At 42.4% G+C, this 25,633-nt stretch overlaps 1 protein-coding gene and 1 long non-coding RNA gene across 12 annotated transcripts in view; one reads left to right on the forward strand and one right to left on the reverse strand.

Moving 5' to 3' along the window:
- Positions 1-25,633, forward strand: part of TSHZ2 (teashirt zinc finger homeobox 2) — a 444,024-nt gene that overhangs the window by 142,070 nt on the left and 276,321 nt on the right. The gene's annotated exons all lie outside the window — the stretch shown is intronic.
- The window catches only part of LOC139040341 (uncharacterized), a 94,939-nt gene that overhangs the window by 48,207 nt on the left and 21,099 nt on the right, over positions 1-25,633 (reverse strand). The window contains exon 1 of the long non-coding RNA XR_011494688.1: positions 1-25,633. This exon is cut by the window's right edge and continues 21,099 nt beyond it. This is a non-coding gene — a long non-coding RNA (uncharacterized lncRNA).

A 25,633-nucleotide genomic window follows, 5' to 3' on the forward strand; every position in this document is an offset into this window, starting at 1 on the left:
CAGCTTCTCCGGTATATGTTGTGTTACCAAGACCTCGTCAACAGTTTCAGAAAAGCTCCGTGCTCGCTTTGTACTCATTTCCTCCTTGGAAGGGAAGCCGACAAAGAAACGTAGAGAAATGTAGTCCTGCTTCTTGTTAACTCCCCTCAGGGGAAGAGAGCAGTAGCAAAAAAAGAAAAGAAAGTGTGTAGCTCTGTTTGGTTGACCGTGTCTCGAGATGTTTACTTGTTACTGTGGTTATTCACTTCGTAACACTGGCTGCTGGGAGTTTCTCCAGGTAAGCCTCAAGAAGCGGGTGTGTGTATCGTATGTGAATCTGTCTCAATGAAGCTGGAAGGAAAAGAAAGAGTTATGGGGCAAGGCAGAGCCAGAGCCAAAGGTGACGTTGCTTGTTTCCTTTTTCAAGTCACAGAGTTGACTGATTTCAGAGGAATTTATATGTTGAAGAGCAGCGAAGTTAGTGGAGAAGATCTCAGGTTCTGGACTCAGTAGCTTGATTTGAACAGAGGCCCTGCCTTCTTCAACTTTGCAACCTTGCACTGAGGCAGTGCAGTTTACCAATTAAAACATGCTCTCAGCAGCCAAACACCCAAATTCTAATCTCAGCTTGGGAATTTCTAGCTGTGTGACTTTAGGAAAGTCACTTACAGTCTCTGAGCCTCCACTATTCTATGCATGCAAAATGGAGGAAATGCTCTTTTCTTCTGCAGGATCAGTAATATCATATATTAAGGCCCTGACGTATAGATGATGCTCACTAAGCAATGACTAAGATTGTCACTTTGGAGGATAACGATTTTATTCTATTTATGCATCTTGCAAAGAGGGAGAAGAGCAAGGGGAAGAGAGAGAGGAAAAGATAAACCAGATTAAGATGTTTATAGTGGTCCCACCAACTCGAGGCCGCCTGCACGTTTGGGGTTGTTATGTGTTTTGTTTTTTGTGGAACACAAGGATGTTACGAGGACATCTGTGTAGGCATGTGTGTGCTCCTCTCCATATTGGATTACATGTTTTAGGACAATAAATCAGTGAAAGAAAAGTAATAAATAATGCATGCTGAAAATGTGATCATGTTTATTAAGAAGCAACAGCCTTGTCATCTTCATTTTCTTCTTCGGTGATTCTCTTCTCTGAGGATTTGCTCCTCAGGGACTCCCTGCAATTTAGCTGGAGGCCATTCTCTAATTCTTGTTTGCAAAAATACCTGCTTAGCAAAAATAAGTTAAAAGCTGAGCATCCGGGTCCTCTGATGAGGCTCTCATCAAATCCAGCACATCATCGGAGATGGCTTCCCGGCTGTGACACTTGGGGAGAAATGAATCTGCTAGCTTCACATCTGCCTGTTTTGTGCTTTCCCACACTCTGTGTTCTTGCTCCAGTCTTTCCGCAGAGAGCTTTTAAGAAGTCTCGCTAGGCTTCTGGACTTTCGAAAAGAAAAAAAAAATACCAAAGAAACTTTCATCTTCCTAGTAATTTACAGCTGCTAAACAATATGTTGACATTAGTGCGTTGTGACGTCCAAGGACCTTAATTGGAGTTGTATTTTAATCTGTTACTCTTCACCCATTTGCACTTGAATGACCCTGAAAAAAAAAAGGAGGGGAACCACACTGGGAACCTCTGTCTTCCATGGGTGGGAAACAGAACTTTACACAGCGAAAACAGAGCGAGCATTTTGCGGATTGAGAGTGGAAGAGAAAGAGAGAGGGAGCAAGTGAGATTCAGAAATTGGAGAGAGAGAAAGAAAAGAAAAAGGAGGGAAGGAGAGGGCAAGAGAGAAGGAGAGAGAAAGAGAATAAAGAATGATCTTGCACGGGGTAGTCGGGAGCAGCCTGGCTTGAGTGAAGGCACGCTTGACGTGTTCTCTGGCCTCAGTCTTCCCTTGCTTTTTGGAGAATGGAATGATAAATCAGACCTGGGTAGCAACTGTTCTGCCCCTCTCATGAGTTAATGTCAGTGGAACACCCTTCGCTTATGTCTTGCTGTCGGTGTCCTGGTTTCTGAGCAGGGGTTCCATCTTTTGAGAATGGCGCTACCTTGAGGTTTAAGGCAAGGATGGGCTTAAATGTCTCTGAAATACCTTGAGTCCTCCCTCGCAATCCAGAAGACTTCTGTTGTTCTTTCTACCCCTCCTTAGTTTTTGTTATCCTCGGGTACAGAAATTCACCTCCCTAAACTCTGATCTTAAAAAAATCAGACGGGCCGGCCCCATGGCCGAGTGGTTAAGTTCTCGCGCTCCACTGTGGCAGCCCAGGGTTTCACTGGTTCGGATCCTGGGCGCAGACATGGCACCGCTCCTCAGGCCACGTTGAGGTGGCCACATGCCACAACTAGAGGGACCCACAACTAAAGTATACAACTATGTACTGGGGGATTTGGGGAGAAGAAGCAGAAAGAAAAAGTAGATTGGCAACAGTTGTTAGCTCAGGTGGCAATCTTAAAAAAAAAAAAATCAGAGTCCCCCCCCACTCCCATTTCTCTCTCCTTCTATTGATTATTTCTAATTTTTTCCTATTCTCTATTTGTCTCTATCCCCCTCCTAGTGCCATGTCCTCAACCCAAGACCTGCCTCATCTTGCATCAGGTGTATGTGTTATAACGCTTTATCACTGTGTGCCAAACTCAGAGTGATTTACACAAACTCACTAAATAGTAGATTACTTGTGTACAGAATCCATGCTTAATTAGCTTGTCCTCACATTAAATATTTATTGGGATTTTATGCTCACTCCAATTTGCCTCTGAAATCCACTTTCGCTTTATTTTTCGACTCGTCACTTCCCTCATTCCCTCCCTTCCATCCTTCCTCCCTTATTCTCTTTCCAACACTCATTTTGTACCTTCATTGTGCATATCTCTCTCCGTTGCCCTCTCTCTTTCCTTTGTCTCCCTGCCCCTGCTAACATGTGATTATGATACAAAAGCAGTAATCCATGATTTTTATATTATTCATTGCATTGCTCGCCTGGCCTTCTACTTCCCTCCTGGGTGTGAGTCCAGCCCCAGAACTCCTTGATGAGTGCCCACGCTTTGAGCCCTTAGATTCCAAGTTGCTCACCTTCTTCCAACTGGACTTCATTTCCTTCTGTTTTGACCACCATCATTGTTGACTTCGACGTGACCCCCATTTGTTTCTCAACTTGGTCCTGTCAGCCAGAAGCTCTGATCTGCTACTTCCTTGCCTTTGATGTGTCTCCATTTCCTGTAATTAATCTCTTTTTTCCCATAGCCCAGCAGCTACATGGACAGCCCTAAGGATAATGTACCCAGTTTGAGCCAGCTCCACTATCTCCCCAACCTGTATCTGTTCCTCATGGTCTGCCACTTTGGTAGACACAATATTGCCCCAGGGGTAGGATGTAGACATGCCATGAAGAAAATGCAACACTGTCTTCTGCTGAAAGAAAGTCAGACTGCCTAAGCGCAAGGTAGTATAAGCAGCAGGTAGTTACATCCTGAATATGGCACTTTGGCAGGTAACTCTATTTAAAAATGTGTATTTTTACATTTTATTTATATTGAGTTCTATGTATATTCAATGTTCCGAGGAAAATCAATAAAAATCAACCGAACATTTAGCCATTCCAATAAATCCTATCACATTGCCAAATACAGTATTGGGAAAATTGTCCTAACTTTGTAGACCTCACAGTATCAAGGCCAGTAATACCGTGTTCTTAATTTATCCTTATCAACATTCCTGACACTGACGATGGGGCGGATTCAGGACCAAAAGGTCTGTTTAGCCTAACCCTCTGATGACTAGAACAAATAGATTTGAACAGTCTGTCCTCTTAGGACCTTTTATAAGAATGTTGTCCTTGCATTCTTTGATAGATTTGTTTCCATTTTTCTTAAAAAGTTAGTCCCCATGTCTCATAGGCAAGTCCTTGATACTATCTGGCAGCACAGACACCCATGGAAATACTTTGAAAAATTAAAGGCATTCTACTGAGAGGAAAGGTCAGTGATGGCCCCCTCTGGCCTCAGTTTCCTTGCCCGTAAAGTGGGCATGACTGACGAGGCCAGGCTAACGCTCGAATTCTGTGCAATGACATAAAGAAGTGCTCTTTAAACCCCAGGACACACTAGCAATGAAGCCACGTGCTGCTCTTCTCATCTCCATCTGGAAAATGGGGCAAATTATTTTCTTTTCTTGAAAACTGTCCACAAGCAGTGTTTGAGTGGATAAGCCAATTAGTGTTAGCAAACCATATTGAGATATTAAATTGGAAGGTTTTGTACCAAAGAAAACAACATTTTTTTTCTGACACTGCAGAATTTCCAATGTTCATTTACCTGGAGCATTACATGTCTCAATAAAGATTATCTGGTGATTTGACACTTTTTCTTCTCTCTGCTTACAAACTGAAATAAGAGGAGCTGGGCATTTAGAAACGGAAGAGGTTATACATCTCAGAGCTTTTAACTCATCTGTTTATATCTTCCAAATGAGATGCATCCTCTATAAATTACTCCAAAACTTGCTTTCCTGCTTGACAGTGTAGTATGGCCATGCTTACAAATCTGTAGCCATGTAGCCATATATGCAACTTTGTGCCATATATGCAACTTTGTGTCTTTATGCACGCGCATGTATGCATAACTCTACATAATGGATTGTATTATAGTTGCTGCTTTTCTATTTCAGTTGGTCATCTTTTCCCTCTGTTTCGCTTGGCTCTCCCATGCCTGGCCCCACCCCATGCTCACTGTACTCTCCCTCCACCACCCATCCCGTAATCCAAATCAACCTGGAGGAACCTTCACTCTTTACTCCATGCTCATATAATTTATATATGATATCTACACTCTGTTTCTCTCTCAGGTTCACACACACACACACACACACACACACACACACACACAAGTTTTGGCACTGCTTTTTGTTTTCATCTATGTGTGTGAAATGGAACGCATCTTCCAAGAATGAAGACTTTATATTTAGGTTTGGATGCTTTTTATTGTACTTTTTAAGCTGTCATATGGTAAAACTGACTTTTTCTGGTGGTGGACAATTCTATGAATTTTAATGCATGTATGGACTTGTACTGTGACCGCGACAGTCAGCACACAGAACAGCTCCATCACTCCAAAAACCTCCCTCCTCTTTCCCTTTAGAGTCACATCCTCCCTCCACCCCCACTCCCTGTAACCCACTGATCTGTTCTGCTTCACTGTAGTCTTTTTGGTACTGTATAGAGATAGACTCCTACAGCAATTAACCTTTGGGGACTGGCTCCTTTCATGCAGCATAATGCCTTTGTGATCCCTGTAGTTTTCACACGTGTCTATCGATTGCTCCTTTTCAATGTTGAGGAATGTTCCGTTGTATGAATGCGCCACAATTTGTTGACCCATTCTCCCAAGAGGGAAGACTTTGTCATAGTGCTGGTTAAGTACAGTAGTCCCGCCTTCTCCGCAGTTCCACTTTCCACAGTTTAAGTTACCCGTGATCAACCCAAGTCTGAAAATATTAAATGGAAAATTCCAGAAATAAAAGTTTTGTAAGTTTTAAGTTGTGCACCATTTGAGTAGCATGATGAAATCTCGCACTGCCCCACTCTGTCCTGCCCAGGACATGAATCATGCCTTAGTCCAGCGTGGCCATGCTGTAGACGTCACCTGCCTGTTAGTCACTTAGTAGCCCTCCTGGTTATCAGATGACTGTCGCGGAATCACAGTGTCTGTGTTCAAGTCACCCTTATTTTACTTCATAATGGCCCCAAAATGCAAAAGTAGTGATTCTGGCAATTCAGATACGCCAAAGAGAAGCCATAAAGTGCTTCCTTAAGCGAAAAGATGAAAGTTCTAGACTTAAAAAGGAAAGAAAAAAAATCATATGCTGAGTTGCTAAGATCTAAAGTAAGAATGAATCTTCTATCCATGAAATTGTGAAGAAGGAGAAAGAAATTTGGGCTGGTTTTGCTGTTGCGTCTCAAATCTGTATGTATTGGAAAAAACATAGTCTACACAGGGCTCCGTACTATCCGTGGTTTCAGGCATCCACTGAGGGTCTTGGAACATATCCCCTGCCGATCAGGGGGCACGACTGTATGTTTCCTTTATGATTCCATTTCTAGTACTTGAGGTTTAGGTAGAGAGTTTATACTAGTGCATGAATTTACCAAATTAAAATATTGAGCAAATCAAGGGATGGGGAGCTAGTCGCTAGGGGAAATTAAAATGAATTTGAGCCTAAATGGCAGATGAACTACCAGGAGTTAAAAACGACAGCTTCTTCCAGCATTTATTGGCTGTGTTCCGCGTGCCTGGCACTGCGCTGGACGCTTCACTCCAATATCTCATCAACTCTCCTAAACCGCACGCAGTAGGCATTCTTACCCTGTTTTACAGAAAAGGAACTGCAAGCTTCTGTTCCGGTAACACCCAGTGGTGTTAGTAAGTGGTCCTACTATGGTCTGCAAAGCCATTTTCTACCCAAACTCCTCCCAAACCCGGAAACTTTCCAGCAGCTTGTTCTCCTCTTGGCTTTAGTTAGAGTTTCAAGTCTCTTTTCACTCAGTAGTTTAGATAAACTTGATATTATAGTTTCCTTTCATTCCTTTAAGTGATGCAAATTGCTTTACCCAAAGAAAGCCATCACATTACACCATTACATGAAAAAATCTACTGAGGAAGAAAAAGAGGTTTGGATTTTTTTCCCCTCATTTTTCTTTCCGATTAAAATGACTGCTAGGATAAATTTTTTTTTTCCTTCCTTCTTGTTGTGAAGATATTCAGATCTTATGTACAGAAGCAAAATGAAAGAAAGAGATGATCGGTCATCTGGTGAAATTGATTAATATAATCAAGCCTGTTCATGGGGATGGGGGTATGTGTGGGGACATTTCTCCCCTTACTTGCCTGCTTCACACCACCAGGCGTGTGGTGATGGGGCTTGCAGTTCTGAAAAAATAAAATAGGGGAAGTGAACTAATTCCCTACTTCAATTTCCCACTATAGTTATGTTCTGGTAATTATTTGTTTGCTTTTATCATTGATGATATCACATCAAAGTCAAAGACTTAGATTTACAAAATGCAGGGAGATCTGCTAGCAAAAAGTTTCCCTCCGTCAGCTATGGAGCATCTGCAGCTGGGCAGACAGATGGATGCATAGTCGTTTCTTTTTTTTCATCCTAAACACTGTATATAGAGTAAACAGTTTTCCTCAGGAAGGATCTTGCTGGCTCTGTCACCAAGAATTCAGCTCCTGGAGCTTACATAACTGTGTTTTATGCATTGCAGAGCTCAAGAGTCTAGCTTCCGTGAATGACTCTGATATAAATGGAATCACTTTGTAAATGGCTGGCAGGAACTGCCCCTCCATTAAGGAGCCACATCTAGCCCGTCACAAGCCATCATCCCTCTCTCCCCCATCTAATCTGCCACTAAATCCTGTTTGGTCTCCCTCTGAAATGGCTCTCAAATGGGTCCCTCTTTACCCCCACCACAGCTGCTTCATCCAGGCCTTTCTCACCTTTCCCATGCATTAGTACCATCCCCTCCTAGCTGGTCTCTGTGCGTCCAGCCCCTAGAATCCATTCCTCTTTTTGGCAACAGAAGTATCTTGGCAAAGCACAGCTCTGATCTGATCACATATTTCTTAAGATACTATAGATCCCAGAATTCCAAACAATGTTTCCAGAAGTGCAGTGTATGAGATGATTTGGGGGAAATATGCAAATAACTACATTTTATTTGAACAGCTACATATTTATTTTTAGAGTTCTTTCTTATTTATGGTGATCCTGATTTTCCATTCATGATGTTGACTTATAACCTCCTTTTAAAATAAATTTAATGAAGTATTTTTTTTTTAAGTGGGCTGCTTAAAAAACAAATCCCTAAGTCAACAGCTAGCTATGGCAAAAAATGTCAAGATGGTATGCAAATGACTGAAGCTTCGAAAACGCTGGCAGAGATACAAAGTCCAAACTCCTTAGCCAATCAGTAAAGATACTCCCCATGTTGGTTTCATTATGTTTACATTCCTAATGACAATCAATGTCACATGCAAAACTTGGTCCTCTTTTCCTGGTTCCTTTGACAATTTTATGTCCAGTCCTTAAGCCATTTAACTGTTTCTTTGGATTCACACTATACCCTGTCTGCTGACTCTAGGCGCCCTCAGAAGCTTTTTTGCATGTTTCTCAGCATTTAATATTTTAAAACACTTGCTACAAAAATTGTCTACTCTCACGCTCTTCATTTTCACTCAAGCATGTATTTTTTAATTGGCCATTGTTTGACCTAGCTGAATCTCAGGATTCCTAGTTATTCATTCATTCATTTGTTCACTCATTCATTCAGTAAATATTTCCTGAGTATCTGCTCTAGGCTCTAGGAGCACAGTGTGGAACAAGACAGACACAGCTCTTGCCCTCATAAAGAGTTCATTCAAATGGGGAGATGGACAAAGAGAAGAAAAAAGGAACAATACATAAAATATATATCAAGATAATGTGATGATATATTATATTATAATCTGTTAATGTAATATAATAATATATTATGATATAGGTATTATGAAGAAAACCAAAAGATAAAGAGTGGCTTTGACCTCAATCACAAAGTCAGTGGCTCCCTGGTTTAATTCCTCATTTTGACCACCCCAGCTATATTCCCTGGGTTTGCCAGGCACCCAACCAGACTTGTTTTACCTCATAACCCAAACTAGCTTCCCATTGACCTTTACACATTTCCAATCTAATCAACTCCATTGCCCTTCTCCTTGGCGGCTCTGATCTGCGCCTCACTCTGGGTGCAGAGAGAGCCTTGAGGACAAAGCATGCTAGGAAGATTCAGCCCAGAGAAGTGAGTGAGTTGGGGGACAGTGTGGAACACCTGGCCCTCCAGGATCTTTCCCAAACTCCCTCTTTGGCATACCTACCTTTTTGCCACACCTACCTGTCAAAGATGAAGACTTATCTCTCTGCATATCAAAGGCATGTTTCAGCCAAGGAGAAGTTTCCAGGGGTTTCCCCTTGCACTGTGGAAACATTATTTAGCACAGTGTCCTACAGGAAGTAGGTGGGATGGGAACATTTGTGGCATGTGTGTTTGGGACCATTTGAAGTTAACCGTCATGGGGCTCTGGGAGCTGAATTCCACTGGGGACGATATGCAGGGAGCCATGTGGGTAGCTCTGCTGTCCCCACGGTGGACAGGGGAGACCCACAGCTCCCGAGCAGACAGCCGAACAGCTGCAAGGAGCCACTCTCGCCGGCATCCAGCCTCTGTGCAGTCGAGTCGCATGATTCTGCACGGCCCTTTCCAGACTGGCGAAGGTTGGGAGCCCAAGGCCTCATTAGTATCCTTCCATCACTCCCTCATTAGTTCTTAGATAGTGTTTTAATGACAGCTTGAGAGCCTCGCATCCTGGCCTCCTTCTATTTATGATCCCCACCGTGTTAATGTGCACTTAATGAGAAATTCTTGTCTTGCTTGTAAATCCTGTAGCTGGCATTCAATTTATTGACAGATGTTTGCTTGGATCTCTTTAAAATTACTTCATAAATCTTCCAGGATAAAAGGCCTCAAGTTTGGTTATTAAGACAGGGCCTTGTTGACAGTTTCATATTTAACTGTTTAGAACTCAAGTGTCAGGGCTGTAATGGGGTGCGCAGCCAAGGGGCAGCGGGCCTGGGCGCATTGGCCGTGTTTTCCTCACCTATCAGGGCCCTCCCTGGTGAAGTGTGTCTACTGTCCCTTATAATCCCTTCAGTTAACTTCTCGGTGACCTCGCCGTGCTTCGTACTTATTCATTTAGCGTATCAGTGTGTCAGCGTGATGAAGTGTTCCTGCCCATAGGAGCTAAGGGCTGAGGAAGCCAAGCGCCTCCGTCACCAGGAAGGAGTGCTGATGGGAGCCGAAGGCTGGGGGCCTCTTCCCAGGACAGCCACCAGGCACTAGCTGGAAACCCGTGGGCTTCATCTCCACCTTTGGGTGGCAGACAAGTGGATGTGATGGGAAGGGGCCACCACCTTTTGTGCCCATGGACTTTTTAGGGCTATCCCTAAATCAGGAATTTTTTTTCTGTTGCCAGTGACAGAAAATGCACCTCAAAATGGCTTAAGGAAAAAGAAAGAGGAGTGGAAACACTTAATTGGCTCATGTGATTGAATTGCACAAGGTAGTTGCCCTCAGGGCCTGGCTTGGTCCAAGAGAGAAGATAACTGCTTCACTCTCTTTCTAGCATGTGCCTTCCTCTGTATTAGCTTCACCCGCAGAATTCCTGTGGTGGCCCCAGATTCAGGGGCCACAGGGCTTCCAGATTCAGACCCCAGAGAAAGAACACCACCTAATCCTCTTCCAAATGCCCAGGGGGAGAAAAGGCTTATTATGTCTCATTGGTCCTGATCAGGTCACATGGCCACTGTTTAACCAATCAGAGGTAGGCTATCCTCTGATTGGCTAGGTCTGGGTCACATGATGAGCCCCACCTAAGCCATAGGAATTAAGACTAAGGGGAAGGGTGTTCTAGAGTTAAAGTGGGGTCTTGTTACCCGAAGAAGGAGGCATAGAGTCTGCAGCATTAAACAAATGGTCAGATGTCCCCATCAAGTTCAAAACAGCATCCTGCCTTGTCTAATTCTTTCATTTCAATCTGAAGAGTTGTTATACACTGGCAGCCTTTGTGCTAAACCAGTCAGGGTTGTGACCTACCTTGTTGGAGAAGGCAATCAAAAGATTAAGAATTCAGAAACCTGGAGAGGCCAGGCCATTGAGAAGCTCCCTAAACCCATCCACGAGCCAGTAACAGCAATAGAATGAAAACAAGAATCGCTCCCCTTAATGCTATCACAAATCAGCCCCTTTGCATGTAAGATGATAATGAGTGTTTGGGCCAAAAATAGAGCGATTTTTGCTTACTTGCTGGTGTCTTGTCACATCGCATTGCTTGAATTGTGTCAGATCGCATTGGGTAACGTTGCCTCCATCAGGCGCTGACGTGACCCACTGCTTTGCAACATTTAAGACAAGTGTTTGGGGGCTTTTCTCCCCAGTGCAATTTTTTGTACAAGTGCTGTTTACCAGATGAGGCATATGTGAATACTATTAGAATTGAAAACACATCTACCATTTAAGCCAGAATTTATTAAGGGGCCTATGGGAAGGAAGGCACGTGAAACATTTACTCACAGCCCTGACAGGCCTCAACGAGGGGCCGATTCCTCACCCAGCATCCTCCGTGTTGCCTAAAATCTGATATTCATGGTTTCCTACATGGAAACATCTGAAAAGTTGAGGGCACCCTTCACGGCTGACAGCTGGACAGTAAACTCAGCCTTAATTTTCTATGGGACCAACTGCCTGTGCCCCTGGGAAACACATTCTTTACAGAAGTAATCATAAGAATTTTGATTTAGAGCAACCTTGTGATGATAACAGCGAACACTTACAAGCAATGTTTGCTACAGGCCAGTTACTGTTCTAATTAATCATTTCATATATTTTAACTCCTCAAAATTGCAATAGCCCTGAATATTATTATTATTCCCTGTTATACCAGTAAGAAAACTGAGGCACAGAGACATTAAGTAACTTGCCTAATGACTTATATTTCATGGAGCTGAGATTTGAATTCACACAGTCTGGCTCTGAAGCTGTGCTCTGAATACGATGCTATGTTGCCTGTAATGTGAGGTTATATGAATAAACACGTTGACTCAAGATCTGTGGCACTAAATGGCATTAAATGTATAACAGATAAGTTAAAAATTATATATCTATAATGCTATCTTTGTTATATATTATAATTATAATGTAAAATATTATCATACTTATTTATTATATGTGATCACTTATTATATATGTTAGATATATGTCGAGTATTTTATGTGTGTGTGTGTAGATACATATGTATGAAACTTTCTCCTCAAAGAATTGAGTCAAGATACAATAATTCACAGAGATTATAATGGTTTAAAGAAGATGGGAGAAGAAACAATGGCAAAATTAAATTTGGTTAAAACAATAAAATGAAGCTGGGAGAAAGGTTAATTTCACAAGAATGTATGTGACTAAAATTGGAGTGTGACAAAATTTGCATCATCCCAAGATTCAAGCAGCCTCATGCTTGGGTCTCAAGATGAGTCCCAGCGGGATTTCTCCCACAGTTCCTCAGATCGCAACATGGCAGAAGTAGAGAGCTGTGAGGAGCTTGACTTTCTTTTAAAAGAAATGAGCCAGGGGAGGACCAGGGCTGAGTAGAAATCCACGCACTGTTGTGAAAATAACAGAGCAATTCTATTTCATGTACAGGCACTAATGCCTCTGCATTTCTTTTCTTCTCTATACAAATGTGCTGTCTTCCTTTACGTTCCCCCAGAATGAGCCCCGGAAACAAACATTTGATTACAGATACTTTATTGGGCTGTTGATCCTGGGAAACACCCATGGAGGAATGGAGGAGTAAGATGGGAAAGGGAGAGAAATGAGTACAGAGTGAGTGACCCAGCAAGTTCCCACTGTGGGCGCCTAGAACTTGCTGCTGCAGAGGCACACTGGTACCCAGTGTAGACACGCCCCTCAGAGTTGTCCTAGATGAGGGCTAAGGTGCTAGGGTGGTTTTCCACCAAATCTTCATCTGCCATGGCTCAGAGCCTTCTTCCTGGCACATTCCTCTCCAGCATTTCCAACTTGCCCTGCATGCAAGCCAGACGTGCTCCCATAGCCGGACAATTTCCTGCAGCCAGAGAGGCGTAGGGGTTCCCAGTAGCATGCTTGGTGGGGAGAAGTACTTGCCCAGGAGACATGGACAGGACATTGATGAAGTCCAGTGTGGCTCACAGTGACACCTGTCTCCTAGGGCTGTTGTAACGATTGAATGAGGTAATGAACGTAAAGCCCTTGGAGTACTGTCTAGTTTAAGCAAAAACTGAAGAGCTGGGGAGAAGTGTATTGGCTCACAAAACTAAAAAGTCTGGGAGAAGATCTGAAGCTTCAGGAAAAGGTGGATCCAGGTGCTCAAATGTATTGAGCCAGGCAAGAGTGTGGCAAGCAGGGAGAATAGCTGTGCAAAGGGGTCCAGAGTTTGAGCACCACCAGATGGCAAAGGCCATGTTGTCTCTGTGGTCCGTTTCAAATCTGGCATGTTAAGCAGATACTCAAAATGAACTCAAAGAATCAGTGAATGCAGTGGCAGGGTGGGGAACGAGTCAACATAGTTTGGCATCACGTAGCTAAATCTGCCAGTTGTGTGATGGACGGTTTCATTTCTCTACGGACTGTTTTGGCATTGTGTAGACACAGCCTAAATTGGTGCCCGCACCTCCCACTAATCATGCTCTGAGGGAAAGAACATGGAGTTATTGAGATCCCCGGGCAGCACTTTGGCGCACACAGTATCTAACAATATCAAGAGATGAAGGAGCCCTTTGAAATGAGCTTTCGAGAGTGAGTAATGACCTTCAGGATGTGGTGCACGGATTGTCTTTTGAAACTGGTATATCTTGATGGATGATTGAAAAGCTGCTGTCTTTGGTATAGTTTTCACGGTTTTATTTTTGGGGATGTGTAATAAATAAATGTGTAATTGCCCTCAACATGATGCAAGACCAGGAGGTGAGGATGAGACAGAAAAGTCCCATAACAGCATAAAATTTTATTAGGATCCCCATTGATAGGCAAGGCAGTGTTGTGTGAACAAAGAAAGGTCTGTCTTCGGTTGACCAAGATAGAATCCAATGCAATGAAGAAGAAATTCCACCAGCTGGTTTGTCGGGAGGCAGGGAGAGGGGGATAGAGGGTAGATACTCTCATTTTTAACATCCTGGGGAAAGAAGTTCAGTACCCATATTGATAACAGTAATGACAACCGAAATTGCTTACCCTGGAATTCTGCAAATTAAACAGTGTTTATCAGGCATTTGTGGTGCTTTTTCAAATTGATGGAAGTGGCTACATTTCACAATGGCCTCTAATTCTTCCTAATTCATTGAGATCTTTTCTTCTTCCATTTTTGTGCTAAGGTGGTTTTTTATGTGCCCGATATATTAGTTACGTATTTTTAAATGTTTATTCTTTGTGATCACAGCTCAGCTTACTACATATATATATATTTTTTGTCTTCCATTGTGGTTCTTATTATTGGCTTTATATGGATAAATCCGTTTGTGTCTTCCAAATTAACTGTGATTTCTCTTGGCAACAACTGATGGGTGAAAGCCTTAGATTTTATGTATGGTGTCTAGAAACTGGGCTCAGTTTTCTTTTCAGCCCATGTTTTATTGTGTAGGTCAAAGAATGTTTGTAATATCGCTATGTAAACTCTATTAGAATTTAGAAGATTTGTATGTCAGCAATTTGGTGTTATTATCTACAAAGAAGGCATAGACACGAGTTTAATTTTAGTTGTACCTTCTTCAATCCAATTTAGAACCTTAACTGTTCATAAAGGTTTAATAATATTATTTAATAAATGATCATTTATTATCAAAGATTTTATAATATCATTTCTTAATATCATTGGCAAAAAAAGAGATTTTTTGATTGTGGTTGCCATCTGCCACTGTTTTAATGTGATTCGTCTGAAACTAAGTTTTCTTTTTTTTTTTTTTAACTTGCTGTGGCCTTTCAACATTTAATTGAGTGTGTATCTATACACAGGACGTTCACAAAGCAAGTGGTGGCTCTGTGTCTTACAACAAGATTTTATTTTTGTTATGCAGCTTAAATAGAGGCATTTGCACAAACCTGGTAAATGCAAACATCTCTTTTGGAAAGTCCCTAAATTCCTATAGCTTATATTCGCTATGTCACACTTAGCATTTAATTACCTACCAACTTCAAGCATTCCCCTCAAATCCCATGAGGGTTATTTTTCTTTGCAGGTTTGATTTCAAACTTCTAGGACAGTAGTTCTCAACTGGGGGCAATTTTGTTTCCCAGGAGACATTCAGCATTGTCTGAGGACATTTCTTATTGTGACAATAAGCAATGGGGGGGTGGGGGGCACTGGAAGGAGGGTGCTGCTGGCATCTAGTGGGTATGGACCAGGGATGCTGCTAAGCACCCTCCAGTGCTCAGGACAGCCCCACCGCAGAGAATGAACTGACCCGAGTGTCAATAGTGCCGAGGTTGAGGAATCCTTTCCAGGAAGAATCCAGCCGTCTCTTTCTTGCTTTCCTGTTTTGGATCTAATAGAGACCTGACACCCAGTGGGTGCTTCGATTCAACTTGATAATGAGGCTGAGTTTGCCTCTTAAATCAGAGCCACAAGTGGATCTGAGTACAGAGGTTTTCAATAGAAGGGAAAAAAAGGCTTGGAATTCAATATTCTGGATCAGGGAGATGGGGGGACTAGGAAAGTGAGATACAAAGTAGGAAAAAAAATAAAGGCAAAGGAAAAGAAGCCACCTCCTGCTCTTTCCTGTGACTGCCATCAACACACACAGGCGAGGCTGTTCATCTGCAGGGGACGATCTTTGTATGGAGGAAATCCCTGGGGGGAGCATTGGGAGTTTTATTGCTTTTCGTTGGGGGCAGTATAAAATGGGGTAATTTAGGCTTGACAAACAAATCTTGACTCACTTTTTTCTGAGGCTCCAGAAGGAAAACAGAATTCTCACAGAGCAGAGATCAACGTTTTCCTCCGTAAATCACCAGAGTAGGTGAAAATTTGGCTAATAGCCAGGGCACCATGAAGAAATAAACAATGCCAGAACAACGTGCAGCGCACCGTATGCCCGCTTCTCCATAGATACCTCTTTCTCCTTGTGTTAATTTCATAGCTCTTTTTCCCTAAGCTAAAACTTTTTTAGTCTCTCTTTCAGCCTGTCTCTTAGGCGAGGCCTTTGGAGCAGGACCCTGACAATATCCTGGTCAGCTCTTTGAGGTTTTTTTCCTTTTTTTAAAAAAAAAGTTGATTTCCTGTTCTGGTGAGCCATACATCACTGACGTCCCCCGTCTGTGCTCCTTGTCTGTGACAGAATGAGAGGTGTCATTTATCACTGGGGCTTGCGGAAGCTGTGGGAAGAGGGATTGAAATTTTTTCTGGAAGGCCTCAGTGTCTACTGGCTGCCAGATCATTAAAAAGGGGGCTTTCCAAAGAAAGCTGTGTGCGATGTGATTGCACTTACTGTCAAGGAGAGGCTGAAAGAAAGAGGAAACATCAAAAGAGAGTGAGAGAAAGAAGGAGAGGAAAGAGAGGGGAAGTTTCTGCCAGGGGCATTTAAAGTTCTCGAGCTGCGAATGCAAGGATCTGCATGGCTCGGTTTTAGTATGTGCATGCTAAACAGGCCCTTTAGAGATCTCCACAGCGCTCGTGGTGCCAGTGAGGAAACCGAAACAGGAAATCTCTTTAATAGGACTTCTTCGCATCCCATATTATGTGGGGCACGGAGACAGACTTTGTAACGTACGGAGCATGACTAGCAGCGCAAACTGTGAAGAGCTGAGGCAGGAAAACCCATTTGGACAAAAGCAGAGGATCCCAATAAATCACGAGGCAAAACTGAGACCCACTGGCGGGCTCCTTCTCCAAAGAGACATTTGCAGCATCCTGTTTGCATAAGCACACTCGGAAAATGCCCAAGAATATCTCCTTGCAGCTCCTCTCCTTTTGGCGCGAAGTCTGCCACCAAATGGGTCCCAGGGATCAGAGATTAGACTCTGCTTGTCATTTCTTTGCAATGGGAAGTGTCCCTCCTTCTACTCTCTGTGCTAACAAAGTAATAAAAATAAGTTGACATTTACATAGTCCTGACTATATGACTATATGCTCTGCTAAGTGTTTTACTTATATAATCACTTTAATCTTCATAGCAATCCTATGAGAAAGGTGCTTCTATTTTGGAGATGGTGCCACTGAAGCACAGAGAGGTTAAGTAACTTGCCTAAGGCTGCACAGTTCTTGACAAAGCTGGGATTCTAGTCCGGGTAGTTTGGCTCCAGAGTCTATGCTCTTAGCCTCTGATTGGGTGGGTGAAGGATAGACATGGTGAGGAGACCCTATGATTTTTGAAGCCTCTGGATTGCAGATGCAGTCATGTTAATTTAGGAAATTAACAACTTAATGATGACCCAAAGCAGAGGTCAGCAAATTACTGCCAGTGGGCCAAAGTCAGCCCATGGCCTGTTTTGTACAGCAAGGGAACTAAAAATAATTTTTACTTATTTTAAAGGATTGAAAAAAATTTGTGGATATTTGTTTTCTTGCTTGTTAAATAAATACTTGCACAAGATCCTCAATTTTGCCTCTCGTCCTACAAACCCTCAAATATTTACTAGCTGGCCCTTTGCAGCAAAAGTTTGCTGACCTCTGACCTAAGGTAAAAATCAGCTCTGGAAAAAAACAAAGAAAGAAAGGAAAAAGAAAGAGGAAAAGAAAGAACAGAAGAATGAAGAAAGAGGAAAGGAAAAAAGAAAAACAATTAGAAAAGAGAAGAAAATAAGAGGACTTCTATTAAAAGAAAATAAGAAAACTAAGATTTTCATCAATGGAGTTCCGAGGCCAACAGACACACTAAAATTGGACTGGCTTACGTATACTTATGTGGGAAGGTCATCCTTTCAAAATAAGTTTTCCTTGACTGCTTTTCCACAAAGCCTGCTGCTCAGAGAGACAAATTAGCTATTAGGTAATCTAGTTAATTGACAAGTGACTTAACTAATTACCCTAACATGCTTATTAAATGTTACCTTTCCCATTCTCAACACATTGTTAGAGCATCAATTTATTTAAGACCTTATCATATCACTCTCTCTTGACAGCACACTCCTATTAAAACAGAGGGAGCATGGGGTGTGCTTTTTGTATCATTATTTCTCTCCCTCCATGGTTAGAGTCAAAAGAGAAAATTAGGAGCCGGGTGCGTAAGGAGCCCATCCCTATTCAGCGATAATGTCCAATTATACTGGCACATGGTCACTCAGATGGATCAAGAATGGATTAAATAAAGAAATAATGCATGTTATCAAGCCTTGCCTAATGGGTATAGCAAAAGCCGAGGGGAACCTAATTTGACTTTTGACTGTAATCTTTTGCAGCTGGGAGGGCTAGTGTCTTTATTTGTACATATCCACACAATGCGTCTTTGCGGCAGACACATCTGAAATTCCTAATATTTCAGATTTTAGAAAGAGAAAATGGTACCTGTACCATATATTAGATAACGCTCCCAGTGAGGCCGGAAATAGCATCCTATACTTAAAAATATAAATAATTCTGCAATGAAACTTTAATATTACTAAGTGAGTTTTTTTTAAGGCTTAAAAATATCTCAGATTAGTTCAGGTCTGATTTTCCTGCTAAATTAATTATGAAAAAAAACTTTTGGTTTTTAGAGCTTTTAGGATTTTTGAATTGTTGGTAAAAGATTATGAGAATATTTCCCTAATCTTATGGCTTTTCTACTAACTATAGCCTTCTAGTTATTTTATAGGTTTAATATTGGTCATAATTAATGCATATGGAAACAGTTGGTGATTATTCCTTAGAATAATGTGAGATTAAGCACAAGATATAGATAGATAGATCATCTATTACAATATATATAACGATATATACCATATAATCAGGATATATATAATAATATATATGAACCCATTTTAAAATTGATTCTTTTCTAAAATATGGTTCAGTATCAAAAGGCTGGAACTAAATACAAAGAGTCCTTTCTGTTTAAATAGAGTCAAAGGACAGGGATGCTGTAAAAGATGTGAAGCGTCATCTGGTCCAAGGTTGGCAAACTCCAGTTTCTGTTAGGGCCATACAGGTACCATTTCCAAGATCCCAAGGTGCTCCTTTTTTGACATACAACATGGATGAAATCAGGATGCGTCCTCCAGTCTTCAGTGTGCCATGATTTCATTGGCAGAATTCTTTTTTTCACTTTTTGACCATAATAAATGTAGCATTGAAAGCAGCGTAAATTCAATTCACTGCAGTAACAGGGTCAGACAGGGGACCCGTGTTGACCTGGGGAGGGAGCTCAAACTCCATCTGTAGAGGGCTCATGAGGATTTACCCTCACCCTAACCCTAACTGTCATGTGATGGTTACTGCTTGCTGGTTGTTGTTGCACAGAAATGCAGACTGGAGAGGGCCAATGTGCTGATCTTTTGAGAGAAGCCAGAAATCCAGATGTATAGTCTCATAATATTTAGGTGTTGGCAATTAAACTACCATTTATTAACCCTATGAAGGCCAAACAAGACAGGTCTCCAGGTTGGATCTTGCCCGTGGCTCACCAATGCCTAGAAATGTTGCACAAGTTGATTGACCGAAATCACTCTGCTAATATATCATAGAGTTGCCATCTGAATCCAGTATATCTGACTCCTATGGTTTCAATTTTTGTTTGATTATTTGGAATGGAGGGTGAAATGATTTAAAAAGCACCAGCCTTGAAACTCATGAAGCTCTCAGGATAGGGGGAAGGTATTTGATGAAACAGAGATTTACAACATAATATAATCATGGATGTAATGATGTTTACGATATGGTGTGATGCTACTAAAGGTGGTGAGGACCCAGAGAAAAATGGCCCTACCCGGCCCTGGGCAGGCAGGAAAGGCTGCTCAGAGAAGGCATTCTGGTGCTGAGAGAGGAGCAGGGAGAGGGGTGATGGCAGGAAGGGAGGAAAAGGATGCTCCAGGTAAAGGGAACAGAATGTGCAAAGGCCCAGAATAGATCATTTTAACAGCATTTTTCTCAGAATACCTTTTTTAAATGAGATTCTTCAATGCACAATCAGGACACATCGTGCAGCCTGGTAAAATCCAAAATAATTCAGTTGACTTATCAGGAAGTTGACAAGAGAGGGAAGAACAGCAGTGGCCACAGCTCTTGACACACTCTACAGTGCCACAGCGCAGCAAGCATTGAATGCCACCAGTCTGGGATTTCATCAGAGCTCTAAAAGCAATACCAGCCCAGCAGCCTAGCCAAAGCAGGCAGTGGCCTACACAGAACTAGGCAAGGGGGCCCTCTCCCCCAGTATCTCCTCTAACAGCTGCATGTGGCACATTTTCCCTCTCCTGCTTGGTCTTTGTCTCAAATTGTATATTGGGCTCTTAGTGTTTCTTAGACTTACAAGCAAGACAAAGTGACTCTCAGTAACTTCAGCAGAAAGGAAATTCATTGGAGAGTTTACCAGTAACTCACAGAACAACGAGAAGGCTGGAGAACCAAACCTGGAAACGGGCCAATGTATAGACACCCTGAGTCTAGAAAGTAGGAACTGTAGACCAGTCTTTTTAGGTGCCACCATGGATTAAATGTCTAAATGTCTTTGTTTTCTTGTCTTCTCTGATCAAGATGCAAATACCTTGGAGAGAGTATTAGTGTGCAGTATGCTCGACTGGAGCCGTTAGCTATTGCTGCGTAAGAAAACATCGCAGAATGTAGTAGCTTAAAACAAGGGCCACTTAGGTAGTTCATGATCCTACAGGTCACGATCCTGAGGGCTAGCTGCTCTTGCATGGCTTCAGATGAAATGACTTGATGCTTCTCCACATGGTCTCGCATCCTCCAGCAGACTAGCCGGGGCCTGTTCCCATGGTGGTGGCAGGGTTCTGAGAGCAAAAGCCAGAAAGGCTTCCAGTGGGCTGGTCTCAGAGCTACTATCGAGCAAAGTCAGTCAAAAGGCCAGCCCAGACTCAAGCGATGGAGAAGTAAATGCCATCTCTTGATGGAAGGAACTTCAAAGTCACAGGGCAAAGCATGTGCATACAGGTAGAGCCAATTCACTGTCAATCCAACCACCCCCTGCTGGAGGGCCGGGGACTTGAAAAAGAGTCTTATTACACTGCATCCAATGGGGAATAAGTAGCTCCCCGAAAGGAAATTTCAGTTCTGTGAGGAAATGAGAATGACCTAAGTAATCAAAAAAAGTATACGTTTTTAAAAATATTGCTGCTATGTGTGATTTGGTAGAGATAAATGTTTTTTCCCAAGAGAAAAATTTCGATTTTAGTAGTAAAATAAAGATAAATTATAAAGTTAGGTCTCTTCTCCGTGGAATGTCAGAAACTGCCGCCTTTCATGCGCAACCCCTGCTGACGCCATCTTGTGCCCAGTGGAGGAAACAAAACAGGGCGTGGTCCAGCGATTCTTGAGTCAAATGCCAATTTCTGAAATAGATGACGAAGTTAATCAATACTTACCTTTCTGGACTACTCCAGCCTCACTTTCCACTCCTTTCTTTGAATTCTAAATACTCTGAAATCGAGAGGGAACTGTGAGACCTGGGGTTGAGTCCTGGGACAGTCACTTACTTCCTCTATGAAACCATTTAACATCTCTAAACCTCAATTGTCTCCTCTGCAAAATGAGTATAGGAAGGTAACTTTCTCAAAATGTTGTTGTAAGTAATAGACGAGACAATGTCTGTGAAGAACACAGCATAGAACCTGGCCAATAATAAGCATCCAACAGCTAAACTTTGCTTGTATTGTCATCATTGTTATCATCATTGACATTTGAGTCCTCCACCCACCTGCAAAATTATGGCATCTAAACCTTACCTTCCATGTAAAAAAATGCTTACCACCCAGATAGAAGTTGGAAAAAAAGTTAATGATAGACTTTTGTTTCTTCTAAGACAGGTGTTTGAACATGTATTGATTTTTTTAAGGTTTGTGAGTGACTAAATAAAGGTTAATCTCATTTTCTGGCAAATGTTTACCTAGTGCTTACAGGAGGATGGCTTGGCGAGTTCACCTGTGGTTCTGATTTCGAATTGGGCTCTCACTGTCTCACTCAAAATGGTCCATTCAGATCATTAAGGATGTGAAATATTATTATATCAGTTGGTGACTGGGTAGGATACTTGCCATATTCCACTGGATATGGGAGGAAAGGAATAAAAAGTGGGAGAAAAAGTTAGAAGGTGGGAGTGGTTTTTAAGAAACCAACAAGGGACGTTGCAGTGACCTGAGACTAGTGACAGAAGGGAGCTTTCACTGATGGGGAACAAGGAGAGAGTGGTTTCCAGAACCAGGAGAGAGTATGGCCAGTTCCAGGTAATTTTGCCATAAACATCCTTGCTTTGAGCACTTTTGCCACACATGTTTTCACTGCATATCTAATTGGCTAGAAGGCAATTTTGTCATTTAAAAAGATAGGGGGCTGGCCCTGTGGCCAAGTGCTTAAAGTTCCATGCACTATGTTTCAGCAGCCCGGGGTCATGGATTCAGATCCTGGGTGCAGACATCCTCCACTTGTGAGCCATGCTGTGACGGCGTCCCACATACAAAGTAGAGGGAGACTGGCACAGATGTTAGCTCAGGGCTAACCTTCCTCTCTCACACACACACACACAAAATAAAAATAGAATTAAAAATAAAATTAAGAACAATATTAACGAGTTGATTGCAAAAATGAAAGTACAAACAATATTTGAATTTGTTTAAAATTTGTTTAGATTCATGGCAAATACTGTGAACAGAACTGATTTTATTTTGTGGATTGTACCTAAGCACTTGTCTTCCAGGTCTTTCATTCAAAGCATTATACTTTTTTGTTTTTTTTTTTGCTTGTTGATTTGTCTTCTTGCTCGGCATTGCACTTTTTTTTATTTTTTGCTCAAATTTCTTCCTTCATTCGGACAGCTATTGGTCTCCAAGTGCTAGGCTGCACATTCGTGACTGAGCTTGGTATTGCGTTGTGACTGTCCTCACCCCAAGGATTTGCAAACTGATAAACTGATACATTATCATTTTCTAGTATAGTATGCAATCTGGCTTTACACTCTCTTATTATTTCACACTTGCAGTAACTTTTATCACAGAAATGAAACCAAACTGTCAACCAGTTATTTTATTTTTTCTACTGCAAAATTGCCTTACGGCCAATTAATTATGCGGTGAAAATGTTTGCAGCCAAAGTGCTTGCAGGTGGGAGAGATGTTTATAGTGAAGCTACTGGACACAGGTATGGCTTTGTGGATAGGCCTGCCTCGTAGGAGCGGCCAATAGTAGAGGGACACAGGACTTGTGGCAACCTGGCCAGAAAGAGCCAAGGAAACACACGCACCACCACCCTCTCGTCCCACCACCCGTCCTCTTTGAACGACCCCAAGCAGGAGCCAGAGGACACAGGATCCCTGATCTCAGGGCAGCCTCCCAGGGCACAGGCCAGTGAAGGAGGGTCCAAAATAGAAGTGCATGGCAAGGGGAAGATGCCCAGGACAGATCACTGAAGACTGTGGGAAAAGTGAATTCACACTGTCTTCCCACCATGGGAAGCCCTCACTCTGAAAATGACCTGGACACAGGAAAAACTGCAAAGGGCATGAAAACCCCAGTGACCTGGGAATTTTGTACACTTCACTTCATGAAAGGGGTGAGCAGGTAGAAAGTGAGTGCCCAGTGAGATGCTATGTTGGCCCCAGAAGACCATTAGGACATGATCCTTCGCTTAACGAGAAAACATTACATCACAGGTCGTATGGATCACAAACCGCAGCTCACAAGATGATACTCACCCCAGTTGCGTTTCCTGTTTTTTAGAACTTTAGTTAGTGAGTCAACTTTTAATTAAATATAGAAGGCTTTCTATATGGCTCTAAATGCCCGGCTTCTCTCCCAGTGGGAAATTTGGCCCCAGGAGTTCCATTGTCTCGTGGGAACAAGTGGCTACAACTGAGGGGATGAGCGTGCTGCCTGCCCCAGTGCTTATCACCCCTATTGTCTCTGATTGGCCACATCCATGTGTCCTTTGTCATTTCTATTGTTCTTGTATTCTAAATTTTATGTAATGCTTCTTTCTACCTGTATCCCTATCAAGCACAACCCAACAAAAGCTGGTTCAAGAGCGCTACGTGTGTTAAGCAAAATTGAAGAAACCATATGTCCCCGTGGAAGAAAAGAATCTTCCTACACGTACATACGCAAAACGATAGTGTCTGCACAGCAAGATGACAGCCCGCTGGGCCTCTCGTGCTTGCCTTACTGGCCTGGCTCAGGGAGGCCCTTGAGTCTGCAGTCCCCACCTTAGAACCCTGGATCTTCACATTCGCACCACACTTTCCAGAAGCAAAGCACTTTCATGTAAACCATCTCGCTTAAACCTCCTAATAACCCTGTGAAACAGGCAGAGATGAGCCTACGGCCCTCCCTTCCTTAATGAAGAAACTGACAAGTTCCATGATTTTCCCAAGGTCACCCAGTGAGCAAATGTCAAGACTAAAACCCAGGTCTCACCATAAAGTGTAAAGTCCCATGATTCAGAGATGACCAAGGCTGGTGTAGCCCAGGAAGAACTGCTGAAGTTTGTCCTACGCTTCGGGATGAAAGAGCAAACACAGGGATTTCCACATGGTGCTGAATTAACGCTTATTGCTGCTTTTTTTTAAAAATCTATTTTCCATTTCCCCAGTAGGCTATGTTCTAAAGGTGATCAAAGATAACAAGATAACAGGGGCTGGCCCCGTGGCCGAATGGTTAAGTTCGCGCGCTTCGCTGCAGGTGGCCCAGTGTTTCGTTGGTTCGAATCCTGGGCAAGGACATGGCGCTGCTCATCAAACCACGCTGAGGCAGCGTCCCACATGCCACAACTAGAAGGACCCACAACGAAGAATATACAACCACGTATGGGGGGGCTTTGGGGAGAAAAAGGAAATAAAATAAAATCTTTAAAAAAAAAAAGATAACAAGATAACATTTCCAGAGGTAGGGGAAAATAAGAGCTGTTGAAATGACCCAAGTGTCTTCCCTACTTCAAGGGACGGATGCCATCTTCCAACATCCATCTGTCTCAGAGATGGTGAGCATCCCAAACCTTTATGAAGCAGAGAAACGTTAGGCCTTTCAGGTGCTCCATACCTGTAACTCTGTGCATCACAAGCCAGCTTTATTTCTGCATGCATTACAACGGTGCAGGACGTGCTCCAAACCCTCCCAAGTCGGCCTGCACTCAATTTCACTCCAGCTAGAATCCCACCGTCTATGGGCAAAGAAACTAATTTCCCAATTTATGCTCAAAATTTAGTGATTCCAGGAGCAAATTTATTTATTTATTGTTAGAGCTTAGATCCTTGTGCATGTAAAACATTCTGATTGTTTAAGGATTCTGCTTTTTATCAATGACTCTGCTTTTTATCAATGTCTCTGGTAGGTTTGAAAAGAATTACTTTCTTTTGCGGTTTTCTAGAAATCTCTATAGATTCATTTTGCTAAGGCTCTGTTAAGCAAGTCTGCTCCACTGCACAACACTGAGTTGGTGTTTTTAAAGAAATTATCCTTATTATGAAAATTTCACCTGTGCTATGGGAAGCACCAACTAAACGTTTCTACCAAGTGAAACTAGTATTATATGTAATCATACATGTCAACATATTTATTCTCTCTTTGATAATGAGTCTGATTCGCTTCTGCATTTAGAGAGAGGGAGAGATGGATGGATGATTCCCAGGTGTTCCACATTCGTTTATTTACTCAACGCACATTTATTAAACACCTAGTGCATGCCTACTAGGCATTTGGGTCATAGCAGTGAAGAATAAAAAGATTCCTACCCTGAAGGAGCTTATGTTCTAATGGGAGAGGTGGGAGGGAGGGGTCAAGCATAAACAAATGAATAGCAGGTAGTAGGCAATGTGCTGAAAAGAGAAACTGCAAAACTTGAGTGGAGGATTGTGAATTGCCGTTACTCTGGATGGGGCAGGGAAGATCTTAGT

This window comes from Equus asinus, chromosome 15 (genome assembly GCF_041296235.1).
Source record: "Equus asinus isolate D_3611 breed Donkey chromosome 15, EquAss-T2T_v2, whole genome shotgun sequence".
Classification (NCBI taxonomy): domain Eukaryota; kingdom Metazoa; phylum Chordata; class Mammalia; order Perissodactyla; family Equidae; genus Equus; species Equus asinus.